The 19,430-nt window shown below is 47.6% G+C and overlaps 2 non-coding genes across 2 annotated transcripts; both read left to right on the top strand.

Moving 5' to 3' along the window:
* Nucleotides 1-559: 559 nt before the first annotated feature.
* Trnar-ucu (transfer RNA arginine (anticodon UCU)) lies at nt 560-631 on the top strand. The gene has a single exon. It is a non-coding gene; the product is annotated as a tRNA-Arg (tRNA).
* A 16,542-nt stretch (nt 632-17,173) lies between these two features.
* Nucleotides 17,174-17,245, top strand: Trnar-ucu (transfer RNA arginine (anticodon UCU)). Its single transcript has one exon. It is a non-coding gene; the product is annotated as a tRNA-Arg (tRNA).
* Nucleotides 17,246-19,430: the final 2,185 nt, after the last annotated feature.

The following is a 19,430-nucleotide window of genomic DNA, read 5'->3' as shown; positions in this document are numbered from 1 at the left end:
GTCTAAGTGGCGCTGGCTACCACCCTCAAGCGTCAGATACAGTTGTAGTAAATATAAATACCCCAGAAAGTCACGGAGAACACAGTCGCCCAGATAGCGGAATGGGTAAGGCATTCGAGATCTAATCGAAAGGCGTGGGTTCGGTCCCCACTCTGGGCGCGTGTTTTTCTTTCTTTCTGATGTAAATAATACAAAAAAATGTAACGTCACTAACGATAAAAAATAGTCTAATCATTCCCCTATGTCTTCTTTGGCGTTGTAGACTGCCGGCATTTATTTCTGTATTTCCTAACGAGCCCCTCATTTCTGAACCCTATTATCGTGCGATAACTTACCGAGGGCCTCGGTTCTGGCAGCCTTGATGCCAAGGTAGCATAAGAGGGTTTTCCGCCAGTTAGCCGCTTATGACAGGCTGTAGACGTTCGCGTCACGCCCCGGGGGTTGAAAAAGAAGGTCCCCTTATCCCCGTGTAGTCTAAGTGGCGCTGGCTACCACCCTCAAGTGTCAGATACAGTTGTAGTTAATATAAATACCCCAGAAAGTGACGGAGAACAGAGTCGCCCAGATAGCCGAATTGGTAAGGCATTCGAGATCTAATCGAAAGGCGTGGGTTCGGTCCCCACTCTGGGCACGTGTTTTTCTTTCTTTCTTGCTCATGTAAATAATACCAAAAAAAATGTAACGTCACTAACGATACAAAATAGTCTAATCATTCCCCTATGCTTTCTTTGGCGTTGTGGACTGCCGGCATTTATTTCTGTATTTCCTAACGAGCCCCTCATTTCTGAACCCTATTATCGTGCGAAAGCTTAACGAGGGCCTCGGTTCTGGCAGCCTTGATGCCAAGGTTGCATAGGAGGGTTTCCCGCCAGTTAGCCGCTTATGACAGGCTGTAGACGTTCGCGACACGCCCCGGGGGTTGAAAAAGAAGGTCCCCTTCTCCCCGTGTAGTCTAAGTGGCGCTGGCTACCACCCTCAAGAGTCAGATACAGTTGGAGTGAATATAAATACCCCAGAAAGTGACGGAGAACACAGTCGCCCAGAAAGCCGAATTGGTAAGTCATTCGAGTTCTAATCGAAAGGCGTGGGTTCGGTCCCCACTCTGGGCGCGTGTTTTTCTTTCTTTCTCATGTAAATAATACCAAAAAAAATGTAACGTCACTAACAATTAAAAATATTCTAATCATTCCCCTATGCCTTCTTTGGCGTTGTAGGCTGCCGGCATTTATTTCTGTATTTCCTAACGAGCCCCTCATTTCTGAACCCTATTATCGTGCGAAAGCTTAGCGAGGGCCTCGGTTCTGGCAGCCTTGATACCAAGGTAGCATAAGAGGGTTTTCCACCAAATAGCCGCTTATGACAGGCTGTAGACGTTCGCGTCACGCCCCGGGGGTTGAAAAATAAGGTCCCCTTCTCCCCGTGTAGTTTAAGTGGCGCTGGCTACCACCCTCAAGCGTCAGATACAGTTGTAGTGAATATAAATACCCCAGAAAGTGACGGAGAACACAGTCGCCCAGATAGCCGAATTGTTAAGGCATTCGAGATCTAATCGAAAGGCGTGGGTTCGGTCCCCACTCTGGGCGCGTGTTTTTCTTTCTTTCTTTCTCATGTAAATAATAACAAAAAACAATGTAACGTCACTAACGATAAAAAATTGTCTAATCATTCCCCTATGCCTTCTTTGGCGTTGTAGGCTGCCGGCATTTATTTCTGTATTTCCTAACGAGCCCCTCATTTCTGAACCCTATATTTGTGCGAAAGCTTAGCGAGGGCCTCGGTTCTGGCAGCCTTGATGCCAAGGTAGCATAAGAGGGTTTCCTGCCAGTTAGCCACCTATGACAGGCTGTAGACGTTAACGTCACGCCCCGGGGGTTGAAAAAGAAGGTCCCCTTCTCCACGTGTAGTCTAAGTGGCGCTGGCTACCACCCTCAAGCGTCAGATACAGTTGTAGTAATTATATAAATACCCCAGAAAGTGACGGAGATCACAGTCGCCCAGAAAGCCGAATTGGTAAGGCATTCGAGATCTAATCGAAAGGCGTGGGTTCGGTCCCCACTCTGGGCGTGTGTTTTTCTTTCTTTCTCATGTAAATAATACCAAAAAAAATGTAACGTCACTAACAATTAAAAATATTCTAATCATTCCCCTATGCCTTCTTTGGCGTTGTAGACTGCCGGCATTTATTTCTGTATTTCCGAACGAGCCCCTCATTTCTGAACCCTATTATCGTGCGAAAGCTTAGCGAGGGCCTCAGTTCTGGCAGCCTTGATGCCAAGGTAGCATAAGAGGGTTTTCCACCAAATAGCCACTTATGACAGGCTGTAGACGTTCGCGTCACGCCCCGGGGGTTGAAAAAGAAGGTCCCCTTCTGCCCGTGTAGTCTAAGTGGCGCAGGCTACCACCCTCAAGCGTCAGATACAGTTGTAAATATAAATACCCGAGAAAGTGACGGAGAACACAGTCGCCCAGATAGCCGAATTGGTAAGGCATTCGAGATCTAATCGAAAGGCGTGGGTTCGGTCCCCACTCTGGGCGCGTGTTTTTCTTTCTTTCTCATGTAAATAATACCAAAAAAATGTAACGTCACTAACAATTAAAAATATTCTAATCATTCCCCTATGCCTTCTTTGGCGTTGTAGACTGCCGGCATTTATTTCTGTATTTCCTAATGAGCCCCTCATTTCTGAACCCTATTATCGTGCGAAAGCTTAGCGAGGGCCTCGGTTCTGGCAGCCTTGATGCCAAGGTAGCATAAGAGGGTTTCCCGCCAGTTAGCCGCTTATGACAGGCTGTAGACGTTCGCGTCCCGCCCCGGGGGTTGAAAAAGAAGGTCCCCTTCTCCCCGTGTAGTCTAAGTGGCGCTGGCTACCACCCTCAAGCGTCAGATACAGTTGTAGTAAATATAAATACCCCAGAAAGTCACGGAGAACACAGTCGCCCAGATAGCGGAATGGGTAAGGCATTCGAGATCTAATCGAAAGGCGTGGGTTCGGTCCCCACTCTGGGCGCGTGTTTTTCTTTCTTTCTGATGTAAATAATACAAAAAAAATGTAACGTCACTAACGATAAAAAATAGTCTAATCATTCCCCTATGTCTTCTTTGGCGTTGTAGACTGCCGGCATTTATTTCTGTATTTCCTAACGAGCCCCTCATTTCTGAACCCTATTATCGTGCGATAACTTACCGAGGGCCTCGGTTCTGGCAGCCTTGATGCCAAGGTAGCATAAGAGGGTTTTCCGCCAGTTAGCCGCTTATGACAGGCTGTAGACGTTCGCGTCACGCCCCGGGGGTTGAAAAAGAAGGTCCCCTTATCCCCGTGTAGTCTAAGTGGCGCTGGCTACCACCCTCAAGTGTCAGATACAGTTGTAGTTAATATAAATACCCCAGAAAGTGACGGAGAACACACTCACCCAGATAGCCGAATTGGTAAGGCATTCGAGATCTAATCGAAAGGCGTGGGTTCGGTCCCCACTCTGGGCACGTGTTTTTCTTTCTTTCTTTCTCATGTAAATAATACCAAAAAAATGTAACGTCACTAACGATACAAAATAGTCTAATCATTCCCCTATGCTTTCTTTGGCGTTGTGGACTGCCGGCATTTATTTCTGTATTTCCTAACGAGCCCCTCATTTCTGAACCCTATTATCGTGCGAAAGCTTAACGAGGGCCTCGGTTCTGGCAGCCTTGATGCCAAGGTTGCATAGGAGGGTTTCCCGCCAGTTAGCCGCTTATGACAGGCTGAAGACGTTCGCGTCACGCCCCGGGGGTTGAAAAAGAAGGTCCCCTTCTCCCCGTGTAGTCTAAGTGGCGCTGGCTACCACCCTCAAGCGTCAGATACAGTTGGAGTGAATATAAATACCCCAGAAAGTGACGGAGAACACAGTCGCCCAGAAAGCCGAATTGGTAAGGCATTCGAGATCTAATCGAAAGGCGTGGGTTCGGTCCCCACTCTGGGCGCGTGTTTTTCTTTCTTTCTCATGTAAATAATACCAAAAAAAATGTAACGTCACTAACAATTAAAAATATTCTAATCATTCCCCTATGCCTTCTTTGGCGTTGTAGACTGCCGGCATTTATTTCTGTATTTCCGAACGAGCCCCTCATTTCTGAACCCTATTATCGTGCGAAAGCTTAGCGAGGGCCTCGGTTCTGGCAGCCTTGATGCCAAGGTAGCATAAGAGGGTTTTCCACCAAATAGCCGTTTATGACAGGCTGTAGACGTTCGCGTCACGCCCCGGGGGTTGAAAAAAAAGGTCCCCTTCTCCCCGTGTAGTCTAAGTGGCGCTGGCTACCACCCTCAAGCGTCAGATACAGTTGTAGTAAATATAAATACCCCAGAAAGTGACGGAGAACACAGTCGCCCAGATAGCCGAATTGGTAAGGCATTCGAGATGTAATAGAAAGGCGTGGGTTCGGCACCACTCTGGGGGCGTGTTTTTCTTTCTTTCTTTCTCATGTAAATAATAACAAAAAAATGTAACGTCACTAACGATAAAAAATAGTCCATCCCCTATGCCTTGTTTGGCGTTGTAGACGGCCGGCATTTATTTCTGTATTTCCTAACGAGCCCCTCATTTCTGAACCCTATTATCGTGCGAAAGCTTAGCGAGGGCCTCGGTTCTGGCTGCCTTGATGCCAAGGTAGCATAAAAGGGTTTCCCGCCAGTTAGCCGCTTATGACAGGCTGTAGACGTTCGCGTCACGCCCCGGGGGTTGAAAAAGAAGGTCCCCTTCTCCCCGTGTAGTCTAAGTGGCGATGGCTACCACCCTCAAGCATCAGATACAGTTGTAGTAAATATAAATACCCCAGAAAGTGACGGAGAACACAGTCGCCCAGATAGCCGAATTGGTAAGGCATTCGAGATCTAATCGAAAGGCGTGGGTTCGGTCCCCACTCTGGGCGCGTGTTTTTCTTTCTTTCTTCCTCATGTAAAAATAACAAAAAAAATGTAATGTCACTAACGATAAAAAATAGTCTAATCATTCCCCTATGCCTTCTTTGGCGTTGTAGACTGCCGGCATTTATTTCTGTATTTCCTAACGAGCCCCTCATTTCTGAACCCTATATTCGTGCGAAAGCTTAGCGAGGGCCTCGGTTCTGGCAGCCTTGATGCCAAGGTAGCATAAGAGGGTTTCCTGCCAGTTAGCCACCTATGACAGGCTGTAGACGTTAACGTCACGCCCCGGGGGTTGAAAAAGAAGGTCCCCTTCTCCACGTGTAGTCTAAGTGGCGCTGGCTACCACCCTCAAGCGTCAGATACAGTTGTAGTAATTATATAAATACCCCAGAAAGTGACGGAGATCACAGTCGCCCAGAAAGCCGAATTGGTAAGGCATTCGAGATCTAATCGAAAGGCGTGGGTTCGGTCCCCACTCTGGGCACGTGTTTTTCTTTCTTTCTTTCTCATGTAAATAATACCAAAAAAAATGTAACGTCACTAACGATACAAAATAGTCTAATCATTCCCCTATGCTTTCTTTGGCGTTGTGGACTGCCGGCATTTATTTCTGTATTTCCTAACGAGCCCCTCATTTCTGAACCCTATTATCGTGCGAAAGCTTAACGAGGGCCTCGGTTCTGGCAGCCTTGATGCCAAGGTTGCATAGGAGGGTTTCCCGCCAGTTAGCCGCTTATGACAGGCTGTAGACGTTCGCGTCACGCCCCGGGGGTTGAAAAAGAAGGTCCCCTTCTCCCCGTGTAGTCTAAGTTGCGCTGGCTACCACCCTCAAGCGTCAGATACAGTTGGAGTGAATATAAATACCCCAGAAAGTGACGGAGAACACAGTCGCCCAGAAAGCCGAATTGGTAAGGCATTCGAGATCTAATCGAAAGGCGTGGGTTCGGTCCCCACTCTGGGCGCGTGTTTTTCTTTCTTTCTCATGTAAATAATACAAAAAAAATGTAACGTCACTAACAATTAAAAATATTCTAATCATTCCCCTATGCCTTCTTTGGCGTTGTAGACTGCCGGCATTTATTTCTGTATTTCCGAACGAGCCCCTCATTTATGAACACTATTATCGTGCGAAAGCTTAGCGAGGGCCTCGGTTCTGGCAGCCTTGATGCCAAGGTAGCATAAGAGGGTTTTCCACCAAATAGCCGTTTATGACAGGCTGTAGACGTTCGCGTCACGCCCCGGGGGTTGAAAAAGAAGGTCCCCTTCTGCCCGTGTAGTCTAAGTGGCGCAGGCTACCACCCTCAAGCGTCAGATACAGTTGTAAATATAAATACCCGAGAAAGTGACGGAGAACACAGTCGCCCAGATAGCCGAATTGGTAAGGCATTCGAGATCTAATCGAAAGGCGTGGGTTCGGTCCCCACTCTGGGCGCGTGTTTTTCTTTCTTTCTCATGTAAATAATACAAAAAAAAATGTAACGTCACTAACAATTAAAAATATTGTAATCATTCCCCTATGCCTTCTTTGGCGTTGTAGACTGCCGGCATTTATTTCTGTATTTCCTAACGAGCCCCTCATTTCTGAACCCTATTATCGTGCGAAAGCTTAGCGAGGGCCTCGGTTCTGGCAGCCTTCATGCCAAGGTAGCATAAGAGGGTTTCCCGCCAGTTAGCCGCTTATGACAGGCTGTAGACGTTCGCGTCCCGCCCCGGGGGTTGAAAAAGAAGGTCCCCTTCTCCCCGTGTAGTCTAAGTGGCGCTGGCTACCACCCTCAAGCGTCAGATACAGTTGTAGTAAATATAAATACCCCAGAAAGTCACGGAGAACACAGTCGCCCAGATAGCCGAATGGGTAAGGCATTCGAGATCTAATCGAAAGGCGTGGGTTCGGTCCCCACTCTGGGCGCGTGTTTTTCTTTCTTTCTGATGTAAATAATACAAAAAAAAATGTAACGTCACTAACGATAAAAAATAGTCTAATCATTCCCCCATGCCTTCTTTGGCGTTGTAGACTGCCGGCATTTATTTCTGTATTTCCTAACGAGCCCCTCATTTCTGAACCCTATTATCGTGCGAAAGCTTAGCGAGGGCCTCGGTTCTGGCAGCCTTGATGCCAAGGTAGCATGAGAGGGTTTCCCGCAAGTTAGCGGCTTATGATAGGCTGTAGACGTTCGCGTCACGTCCCGGGGGTTGAAAAATAAGGTCACCTTCTCCCCGTGTAGTTTAAGTGGCGCTGGCTACCACCCTCAAGCGTCAGATACAGTTGTAGTAATTATAAATACCCCAGAAAGTGACGGAGAACACAGTCGCCCAGATAGCCGAATTGTTAAGGCATTCGAGATCTAATCGAAAGGCGTGGGTTCGGTCCCCACTCTGGGCGCGTGTTTTTCTTTCTTTCTTTCTCATGTAAATAATACCAAAAAAATGTAACGTCACTAACGATACAAAATAGTCTAATCATTCCCCTATGCTTTCTTTGGCGTTGTGGACTGCCGGCATTTATTTCTGTATTTCCTAACGAGCCCCTCATTTCTGAACCCTATTATCGTGCGAAAGCTTAACGAGGGCCTCGGTTCTGGCAGCCTTGATGCCAAGGTTGCATAGGAGGGTTTCCCGCCAGTTAGCCGCTTATGACAGGCTGAAGACGTTCGCGTCACGCCCCGGGGGTTGAAAAAGAAGGTCCCCTTCTCCCCGTGTAGTCTAAGTGGCGCTGGCTACCACCCTCAAGCGTCAGATACAGTTGGAGTGAATATAAATACCCCAGAAAGTGACGGAGAACACAGTCGCCCAGAAAGCCGAATTGGTAAGGCATTCGAGATCTAATCGAAAGGCGTGGGTTCGGTCCCCACTCTGGGCGCGTGTTTTTCTTTCTTTCTCATGTAAATAATACCAAAAAAAATGTAACGTCACTAACAATTAAAAATATTCTAATCATTCCCCTATGCCTTCTTTGGCGTTGTAGACTGCCGGCATTTATTTCTGTATTTCCGAACGAGCCCCTCATTTCTGAACCCTATTATCGTGCGAAAGCTTAGCGAGGGCCTCGGTTCTGGCAGCCTTGATGCCAAGGTAGCATAAGAGGGTTTTCCACCAAATAGCCGTTTATGACAGGCTGTAGACGTTCGCGTCACGCCCCGGGGGTTGAAAAAAAAGGTCCCCTTCTCCCCGTGTAGTCTAAGTGGCGCTGGCTACCACCCTCAAGCGTCAGATACAGTTGTAGTAAATATAAATACCCCAGAAAGTGACGGAGAACACAGTCGCCCAGATAGCCGAATTGGTAAGGCATTCGAGATGTAATAGAAAGGCGTGGGTTCGGCACCACTCTGGGGGCGTGTTTTTCTTTCTTTCTTTCTCATGTAAATAATAACAAAAAAATGTAACGTCACTAACGATAAAAAATAGTCCATCCCCTATGCCTTGTTTGGCGTTGTAGACGGCCGGCATTTATTTCTGTATTTCCTAACGAGCCCCTCATTTCTGAACCCTATTATCGTGCGAAAGCTTAGCGAGGGCCTCGGTTCTGGCTGCCTTGATGCCAAGGTAGCATAAAAGGGTTTCCCGCCAGTTAGCCGCTTATGACAGGCTGTAGACGTTCGCGTCACGCCCCGGGGGTTGAAAAAGAAGGTCCCCTTCTCCCCGTGTAGTCTAAGTGGCGATGGCTACCACCCTCAAGCATCAGATACAGTTGTAGTAAATATAAATACCCCAGAAAGTGACGGAGAACACAGTCGCCCAGATAGCCGAATTGGTAAGGCATTCGAGATCTAATCGAAAGGCGTGGGTTCGGTCCCCACTCTGGGCGCGTGTTTTTCTTTCTTTCTTCCTCATGTAAAAATAACAAAAAAAATGTAACGTCACTAACGATAAAAAATAGTCTAATCATTCCCCTATGCCTTCTTTGGCGTTGTAGACTGCCGGCATTTATTTCTGTATTTCCTAACGAGCCCCTCATTTCTGAACCCTATATTCGTGCGAAAGCTTAGCGAGGGCCTCGGTTCTGGCAGCCTTGATGCCAAGGTAGCATAAGAGGGTTTCCTGCCAGTTAGCCACCTATGACAGGCTGTAGACGTTAACGTCACGCCCCGGGGGTTGAAAAAGAAGGTCCCCTTCTCCACGTGTAGTCTAAGTGGCGCTGGCTACCACCCTCAAGCGTCAGATACAGTTGTAGTAATTATATAAATACCCCAGAAAGTGACGGAGATCACAGTCGCCCAGAAAGCCGAATTGGTAAGGCATTCGAGATCTAATCGAAAGGCGTGGGTTCGGTCCCCACTCTGGGCACGTGTTTTTCTTTCTTTCTTTCTCATGTAAATAATACCAAAAAAAATGTAACGTAACTAACGATACAAAATAGTCTAATCATTCCCCTATGCTTTCTTTGGCGTTGTGGACTGCCGGCATTTATTTCTGTATTTCCTAACGAGCCCCTCATTTCTGAACCCTATTATCGTGCGAAAGCTTAACGAGGGCCTCGGTTCTGGCAGCCTTGATGCCAAGGTTGCATAGGAGGGTTTCCCGCCAGTTAGCCGCTTATGACAGGCTGTAGACGTTCGCGTCACGCCCCGGGGGTTGAAAAAGAAGGTCCCCTTCTCCCCGTGTAGTCTAAGTGGCGCTGGCTACCACCCTCAAGCGTCAGATACAGTTGGAGTGAATATAAATACCCCAGAAAGTGACGGAGAACACAGTCGCCCAGAAAGCCGAATTGGTAAGGCATTCGAGATCTAATCGAAAGGCGTGGGTTCGGTCCCCACTCTGGGCGCGTGTTTTTCTTTCTTTCTCATGTAAATAATACAAAAAAAATGTAACGTCACTAACAATTAAAAATATTCTAATCATTCCCCTATGCCTTCTTTGGCGTTGTAGACTGCCGGCATTTATTTCTGTATTTCCGAACGAGCCCCTCATTTATGAACCCTATTATCGTGCGAAAGCTTAGCGAGGGCCTCGGTTCTGGCAGCCTTGATGCCAAGGTAGCATAAGAGGGTTTTCCACCAAATAGCCGTTTATGACAGGCTGTAGACGTTCGCGTCACGCCCCGGGGGTTGAAAAAGAAGGTCCCCTTCTGCCCGTGTAGTCTAAGTGGCGCAGGCTACCACCCTCAAGCGTCAGATACAGTTGTAAATATAAATACCCGAGAAAGTGACGGAGAACACAGTCGCCCAGATAGCCGAATTGGTAAGGCATTCGAGATCTAATCGAAAGGCGTGGGTTCGGTCCCCACTCTGGGCGCGTGTTTTTCTTTCTTTCTCATGTAAATAATACAAAAAAAAATGTAACGTCACTAACAATTAAAAATATTGTAATCATTCCCCTATGCCTTCTTTGGCGTTGTAGACTGCCGGCATTTATTTCTGTATTTCCTAACGAGCCCCTCATTTCTGAACCCTATTATCGTGCGAAAGCTTAGCGAGGGCCTCGGTTCTGGCAGCCTTCATGCCAAGGTAGCATAAGAGGGTTTCCCGCCAGTTAGCCGCTTATGACAGGCTGTAGACGTTCGCGTCCCGCCCCGGGGGTTGAAAAAGAAGGTCCCCTTCTCCCCGTGTAGTCTAAGTGGCGCTGGCTACCACCCTCAAGCGTCAGATACAGTTGTAGTAAATATAAATACCCCAGAAAGTCACGGAGAACACAGTCGCCCAGATAGCCGAATGGGTAAGGCATTCGAGATCTAATCGAAAGGCGTGGGTTCGGTCCCCACTCTGGGCGCGTGTTTTTCTTTCTTTCTGATGTAAATAATACAAAAAAAAAATGTAACGTCACTAACGATAAAAAATAGTCTAATCATTCCCCCATGCCTTCTTTGGCGTTGTAGACTGCCGGCATTTATTTCTGTATTTCCTAACGAGCCCCTCATTTCTGAACCCTATTATCGTGCGAAAGCTTAGCGAGGGCCTCGGTTCTGGCAGCCTTGATGCCAAGGTAGCATGAGAGGGTTTCCCGCAAGTTAGCGGCTTATGATAGGCTGTAGACGTTCGCGTCACGTCCCGGGGGTTGAAAAATAAGGTCACCTTCTCCCCGTGTAGTTTAAGTGGCGCTGGCTACCACCCTCAAGCGTCAGATACAGTTGTAGTAATTATAAATACCCCAGAAAGTGACGGAGAACACAGTCGCCCAGATAGCCGAATTGTTAAGGCATTCGAGATCTAATCGAAAGGCGTGGGTTCGGTCCCCACTCTGGGCGCGTGTTTTTCTTTCTTTCTTTCTCATGTAAATAATAACAAAAAAAATGTAACGTCACTAACGATAAAAAATTGTCTAATCATTCCCCTATGCCTTCTTTGGCGTTGTAGGCTGCCGGCATTTATTTCTGTATTTCCTAACGAGCCCCTCATTTCTGAACCCTATTATCGTGCGAAAGCTTAGCGAGGGCCTCGGTTCTGGCAGCCTTGATGCCAAGGTAGCATGAGAGGGTTTCCCGCAAGTTAGCGGCTTATGATAGGCTGTAGACGTTCGCGTCACGTCCCGGGGGTTGAAAAATAGGGTCCCCTTCTCCCCGTGTAGTTTAAGTGGCGCTGGCTACCACCCTCAAGCGTCAGATACAGTTGTAGTAAATATAAATACCCCAGAAAGTGACGGAGAACACAGTCGCCCAGATAGCCGAATTGGTAAGGCATTCGAGATCTAATCGAAAGGCGTGGGTTCGGTGCCCACTCTGGGCGCGTGTTTTTCTTTCTTTCTTTCTCATGTAAATAATAACAAAAAACAATGTAACGTCACTAACGATAAAAAATTGTCTAATCATTCCCCTATGCCTTCTTTGGCGTTGTAGGCTGCCGGCATTTATTTCTGTATTTCCTAACGAGCCCCTCATTTCTGAACCCTATATTCGTGCGAAAGCTTAGCGAGGGCCTCGGTTCTGGCAGCCTTGATGCCAAGGTAGCATAAGAGGGTTTCCTGCCAGTTAGCCGCTTATGACAGGCTGTAGACGTTAACGTCACGCCCCGGGGGTTGAAAAAGAAGGTCCCCTTCTCCACGTGTAGTCTAAGTGGCGCTGGCTACCACCCTCAAGCGTCAGATACAGTTGTAGTAAATATAAATACCCCAGAAAGTGACGGAGATCACAGTCGCCCAGAAAGGCGAATTGGTAAGGCATTCGAGATCTAATCGAAAGGCGTGGGTTCGGTCCCCACTCTGGGCGCGTGTTTTTCTTTCTTTCTCATGTAAATAATACAAAAAAAAATGTAACGTCACTAACGATAAAAAATAGTCTAATCATTCCCCTATGCCTTCTTTGGCGTTGTAGACTGCCGGCATTTATTTCTGTATTTCCTAACGAGCCCCTCATTTCTGAACCCTATTATCGTGCGAAAACTTACCGAGGGCCTCGGTTCTGGCAGCCTTGATGCCAAGGTAGCATAAGAGGGTTTTCCGCCAGTTAGCCGCTTATGACAGGCTGTAGACGTTCGCGTCACGCCCCGGGGGTTGAAAAAGAAGGTCCCCTTATCCCCGTGTAGTCTAAGTGGCGCTGGCTACCACCCTCAAGTGTCAGATACAGTTGTAGTTAATATAAATACCCCAGAAAGTGACGGAGAACACACTCACCCAGATAGCCGAATTGGTAAGGCATTCGAGATCTAATCGAAAGGCGTGGGTTCGGTCCCCACTCTGGGCACGTGTTTTTCTTTCTTTCTTTCTCATGTAAATAATACCAAAAAAATGTAACGTCACTAACGATACAAAATAGTCTAATCATTCCCCTATGCTTTCTTTGGCGTTGTGGACTGCCGGCATTTATTTCTGTATTTCCTAACGAGCCCCTCATTTCTGAACCCTATTATCGTGCGAAAGCTTAACGAGGGCCTCGGTTCTGGCAGCCTTGATGCCAAGGTTGCATAGGAGGGTTTCCCGCCAGTTAGCCGCTTATGACAGGCTGAAGACGTTCGCGTCACGCCCCGGGGGTTGAAAAAGAAGGTCCCCTTCTCCCCGTGTAGTCTAAGTGGCGCTGGCTACCACCCTCAAGCGTCAGATACAGTTGGAGTGAATATAAATACCCCAGAAAGTGACGGAGAACACAGTCGCCCAGAAAGCCGAATTGGTAAGGCATTCGAGATCTAATCGAAAGGCGTGGGTTCGGTCCCCACTCTGGGCGCGTGTTTTTCTTTCTTTCTCATGTAAATAATACCAAAAAAAATGTAACGTCACTAACAATTAAAAATATTCTAATCATTCCCCTATGCCTTCTTTGGCGTTGTAGACTGCCGGCATTTATTTCTGTATTTCCGAACGAGCCCCTCATTTCTGAACCCTATTATCGTGCGAAAGCTTAGCGAGGGCCTCGGTTCTGGCAGCCTTGATGCCAAGGTAGCATAAGAGGGTTTTCCACCAAATAGCCGTTTATGACAGGCTGTAGACGTTCGCGTCACGCCCCGGGGGTTGAAAAAAAAGGTCCCCTTCTCCCCGTGTAGTCTAAGTGGCGCTGGCTACCACCCTCAAGCGTCAGATACAGTTGTAGTATATATAAATACCCCAGAAAGTGACGGAGAACACAGTCGCCCAGATAGCCGAATTGGTAAGGCATTCGAGATGTAATAGAAAGGCGTGGGTTCGGCACCACTCTGGGGGCGTGTTTTTCTTTCTTTCTTTCTCATGTAAATAATAACAAAAAAATGTAACGTCACTAACGATAAAAAATAGTCCATCCCCTATGCCTTGTTTGGCGTTGTAGACGGCCGGCATTTATTTCTGTATTTCCTAACGAGCCCCTCATTTCTGAACCCTATTATCGTGCGAAAGCTTAGCGAGGGCCTCGGTTCTGGCTGCCTTGATGCCAAGGTAGCATAAAAGGGTTTCCCGCCAGTTAGCCGCTTATGACAGGCTGTAGACGTTCGCGTCACGCCCCGGGGGTTGAAAAAGAAGGTCCCCTTCTCCCCGTGTAGTCTAAGTGGCGATGGCTACCACCCTCAAGCATCAGATACAGTTGTAGTAAATATAAATACCCCAGAAAGTGACGGAGAACACAGTCGCCCAGATAGCCGAATTGGTAAGGCATTCGAGATCTAATCGAAAGGCGTGGGTTCGGTCCCCACTCTGGGCGCGTGTTTTTCTTTCTTTCTTCCTCATGTAAAAATAACAAAAAAAATGTAACGTCACTAACGATAAAAAATAGTCTAATCATTCCCCTATGCCTTCTTTGGCGTTGTAGACTGCCGGCATTTATTTCTGTATTTCCTAACGAGCCCCTCATTTCTGAACCCTATATTCGTGCGAAAGCTTAGCGAGGGCCTCGGTTCTGGCAGCCTTGATGCCAAGGTAGCATAAGAGGGTTTCCTGCCAGTTAGCCACCTATGACAGGCTGTAGACGTTAACGTCATGCCCCGGGGGTTGAAAAAGAAGGTCCCCTTCTCCACGTGTAGTCTAAGTGGCGCTGGCTACCACCCTCAAGCGTCAGATACAGTTGTAGTAATTATATAAATACCCCAGAAAGTGACGGAGATCACAGTCGCCCAGAAAGCCGAATTGGTAAGGCATTCGAGATCTAATCGAAAGGCGTGGGTTCGGTCCCCACTCTGGGCGTGTTTTTTTCTTTCTTTCTCATGTAAATAATACCAAAAAAAATGTAACGTCACTAACAATTAAAAATATTCTAATCATTCCCCTATGCCTTCTTTGGCGTTGTAGACTGCCGGCATTTATTTCTGTATTTCCGAACGAGCCCCTCATTCCTGAACCCTATTATCGTGCGAAAGCTTAGCGAGGGCCTCAGTTCTGGCAGCCTTGATGCCAAGGTAGCATAAGAGGGTTTTCCACCAAATAGCCACTTATGACAGGCTGTAGACGTTCGCGTCACGCCCCGGGGGTTGAAAAAGAAGGTCCCCTTCTGCCCGTGTAGTCTAAGTGGCGCAGGCTACCACCCTCAAGCGTCAGATACAGTTGTAAATATAAATACCCGAGAAAGTGACGGAGAACACAGTCGCCCAGATAGCCGAATTGGTAAGGCATTCGAGATCTAATCGAAAGGCGTGGGTTCGGTCCCCACTCTGGGCGCGTGTTTTTCTTTCTTTCTCATGTAAATAATACCAAAAAAATGTAACGTCACTAACAATTAATAATATTCTAATCATTCCCCTATGCCTTCTTTGGCGTTGTAGACTGCCGGCATTTATTTCTGTATTTCCTAATGAGCCCCTCATTTCTGAACCCTATTATCGTGCGAAAGCTTAGCGAGGGCCTCGGTTCTGGCTGCCTTGATGCCAAGGTAGCATAAGAGGGTTTCCCGCCAGTTAGCCGCTTATGACAGGCTGTAGACGTTCGCGTCCCGCCCCGGGGGTTGAAAAAGAAGGTCCCCTTCTCCCCGTGTAGTCTAAGTGGCGCTGGCTACCACCCTCAAGCGTCAGATACAGTTGTAGTAAATATAAATACCCCAGAAAGTCACGGAGAACACAGTCGCCCAGATAGCGGAATGGGTAAGGCATTCGAGATCTAATCGAAAGGCGTGGGTTCGGTCCCCACTCTGGGCGCGTGTTTTTCTTTCTTTCTGATGTAAATAATACAAAAAAAATGTAACGTCACTAACGATAAAAAATAGTCTAATCATTCCCCTATGTCTTCTTTGGCGTTGTAGACTGCCGGCATTTATTTCTGTATTTCCTAACGAGCCCCTCATTTCTGAACCCTATTATCGTGCGATAACTTACCGAGGGCCTCGGTTCTGGCAGCCTTGATGCCAAGGTAGCATAAGAGGGTTTTCCGCCAGTTAGCCGCTTATGACAGGCTGTAGACGTTCGCGTCACGCCCCGGGGGTTGAAAAAGAAGGTCCCCTTATCCCCGTGTAGTCTAAGTGGCGCTGGCTACCACCCTCAAGTGTCAGATACAGTTGTAGTTAATATAAATACCCCAGAAAGTGACGGAGAACACACTCACCCAGATAGCCGAATTGGTAAGGCATTCGAGATCTAATCGAAAGGCGTGGGTTCGGTCCCCACTCTGGGCACGTGTTTTTCTTTCTTTCTTTCTCATGTAAATAATACCAAAAAAATGTAACGTCACTAACGATACAAAATAGTCTAATCATTCCCCTATGCTTTCTTTGGCGTTGTGGACTGCCGGCATTTATTTCTGTATTTCCTAACGAGCCCCTCATTTCTGAACCCTATTATCGTGCGAAAGCTTAACGAGGGCCTCGGTTCTGGCAGCCTTGATGCCAAGGTTGCATAGGAGGGTTTCCCGCCAGTTAGCCGCTTATGACAGGCTGAAGACGTTCGCGTCACGCCCCGGGGGTTGAAAAAGAAGGTCCCCTTCTCCCCGTGTAGTCTAAGTGGCGCTGGCTACCACCCTCAAGCGTCAGATACAGTTGTAAATATAAATACCCGAGAAAGTGACGGAGAACACAGTCGCCCAGATAGCCGAATTGGTAAGGCATTCGAGATCTAATCGAAAGGCGTGGGTTCGGTCCCCACTCTGGGCGCGTGTTTTTCTTTCTTTCTCATGTAAATAATACCAAAAAAATGTAACGTCACTAACAATTAAAAATATTCTAATCATTCCCCTATGCCTTCTTTGGCGTTGTAGACTGCCGGCATTTATTTCTGTATTTCCTAATGAGCCCCTCATTTCTGAACCCTATTATCGTGCGAAAGCTTAGCGAGGGCCTCGGTTCTGGCAGCCTTGATGCCAAGGTAGCATAAGAGGGTTTCCCGCCAGTTAGCCGCTTATGACAGGCTGTAGACGTTCGCGTCCCGCCCCGGGGGTTGAAAAAGAAGGTCCCCTTCTCCCCGTGTAGTCTAAGTGGCGCTGGCTACCACCCTCAAGCGTCAGATACAGTTGTAGTAAATATAAATACCCCAGAAAGTCACGGAGAACACAGTCGCCCAGATAGCGGAATGGGTAAGGCATTCGAGATCTAATCGAAAGGCGTGGGTTCGGTCCCCACTCTGGGCGCGTGTTTTTCTTTCTTTCTGATGTAAATAATACAAAAAAAATGTAACGTCACTAACGATAAAAAATAGTCTAATCATTCCCCTATGTCTTCTTTGGCGTTGTAGACTGCCGGCATTTATTTCTGTATTTCCTAACGAGCCCCTCATTTCTGAACCCTATTATCGTGCGATAACTTACCGAGGGCCTCGGTTCTGGCAGCCTTGATGCCAAGGTAGCATAAGAGGGTTTTCCGCCAGTTAGCCGCTTATGACAGGCTGTAGACGTTCGCGTCACGCCCCGGGGGTTGAAAAAGAAGGTCCCCTTATCCCCGTGTAGTCTAAGTGGCGCTGGCTACCACCCTCAAGTGTCAGATACAGTTGTAGTTAATATAAATACCCCAGAAAGTGACGGAGAACAGAGTCGCCCAGATAGCCGAATTGGTAAGGCATTCGAGATCTAATCGAAAGGCGTGGGTTCGGTCCCCACTCTGGGCACGTGTTTTTCTTTCTTTCTTGCTCATGTAAATAATACCAAAAAAAATGTAACGTCACTAACGATACAAAATAGTCTAATCATTCCCCTATGCTTTCTTTGGCGTTGTGGACTGCCGGCATTTATTTCTGTATTTCCTAACGAGCCCCTCATTTCTGAACCCTATTATCGTGCGAAAGCTTAACGAGGGCCTCGGTTCTGGCAGCCTTGATGCCAAGGTTGCATAGGAGGGTTTCCCGCCAGTTAGCCGCTTATGACAGGCTGTAGACGTTCGCGACACGCCCCGGGGGTTGAAAAAGAAGGTCCCCTTCTCCCCGTGTAGTCTAAGTGGCGCTGGCTACCACCCTCAAGAGTCAGATACAGTTGGAGTGAATATAAATACCCCAGAAAGTGACGGAGAACACAGTCGCCCAGAAAGCCGAATTGGTAAGTCATTCGAGATCTAATCGAAAGGCGTGGGTTCGGTCCCCACTCTGGGCGCGTGTTTTTCTTTCTTTCTTCCTCATGTAAAAATAACAAAAAAAATGTAACGTCACTAACGATAAAAAATAGTCTAATCATTCCCCTATGCCTTCTTTGGCGTTGTAGACTGCCGGCATTTATTTCTGTATTTCCTAACGAGCCCCTCATTTCTGAACCCTATATTCGTGCGAAAGCTTAGCGAGGGCCTCGGTTCTGGCAGCCTTGATGCCAAGGTAGCATAAGAGGGTTTCCTGCCAGTTAGCCACCTATGACAGGCTGTAGACGTTAACGTCACGGCCCGGGGGTTGAAAAAGAAGGTCCCCTTCTCCACGTGTAGTCTAAGTGGCGCTGGCTACCACCCTCAAGCGTCAGATACAGTTGTAGTAATTATATAAATACCCCAGAAAGTGACGGAGATCACAGTCGCCCAGAAAGCCGAATTGGTAAGGCATTCGAGATCTAATCGAAAGGCGTGGGTTCGGTCCCCACTCTGGGCGTGTGTTTTTCTTTCTTTCTCATGTAAATAATACCAAAAAAATGTAACGTCACTAACAATTAAAAATATTCTAATCATTCCCCTATGCCTTCTTTGGCGTTGTAGACTGCCGGCATTTATTTCTGTATTTCCGAACGAGCCCCTCATTCCTGAACCCTATTATCGTGCGAAAGCTTAGCGAGGGCCTCAGTTCTGGCAGCCTTGATGCCAAGGTAGCATAAGAGGGTTTTCCACCAAATAGCCACTTATGACAGGCTGTAGACGTTCGCGTCACGCCCCGGGGGTTGAAAAAGAAGGTCCCCTTCTGCCCGTGTAGTCTAAGTGGCGCAGGCTACCACCCTCGAGCGTCAGATACAGTTGTAAATATAAATACCCGAGAAAGTGACGGAGAACACAGTCGCCCAGATAGCCGAATTGGTAAGGCATTCGAGATCTAATCGAAAGGCGTGGGTTCGGTCCCCACTCTGGGCGCGTGTTTTTCTTTCTTTCTCATGTAAATAATACCAAAAAAATGTAACGTCACTAACAATTAAAAATATTCTAATCATTCCCCTATGCCTTCTTTGGCGTTGTAGACTGCCGGCATTTATTTCTGTATTTCCTAATGAGCCCCTCATTTCTGAACCCTATTATCGTGCGAAAGCTTAGCGAGGGCCTCGGTTCTGGCTGCCTTGATGCCAAGGTAGCATAAGAGGGTTTCCCGCCAGTTAGCCGCTTATGACAGGCTGTAGACGTTCGCGTCCCGCCCCGGGGGTTGAAAAAGAAGGTCCCCTTCTCCCCGTGTAGTCTAAGTGGCGCTGGCTACCACCCTCAAGCGTCAGATACAGTTGTAGTAAATATAAATACCCCAGAAAGTCACGGAGAACACAGTCGCCCAGATAGCGGAATGGGTAAGGCATTCGAGATCTAATCGAAAGGCGTGGGTTCGGTCCCCACTCTGGGCGCGTGTTTTTCTTTCTTTCTGATGTAAATAATACAAAAAAAATGTAACGTCACTAACGATAAAAAATAGTCTAATCATTCCCCTATGTCTTCTTTGGCGTTGTAGACTGCCGGCATTTATTTCTGTATTTCCTAACGAGCCCCTCATTTCTGAACCCTATTATCGTGCGATAACTTACCGAGGGCCTCGGTTCTGGCAGCCTTGATGCCAAGGTAGCATAAGAGGGTTTTCCGCCAGTTAGCCGCTTATGACAGGCTGTAGACGTTCGCGTCACGCCCCGGGGGTT

Source organism: Haemaphysalis longicornis, unplaced genomic scaffold (assembly GCF_048455015.1).
Source record: "Haemaphysalis longicornis isolate Haplotype H1 unplaced genomic scaffold, Haemaphysalis longicornis Haplotype H1 scaffold_11, whole genome shotgun sequence".
Taxonomy (NCBI): Eukaryota; Metazoa; Arthropoda; class Arachnida; order Ixodida; family Ixodidae; genus Haemaphysalis; species Haemaphysalis longicornis.
Note: the sequence above shows the minus strand (reverse complement) of the source record. Positions and strands in the feature narration are given on the sequence as shown.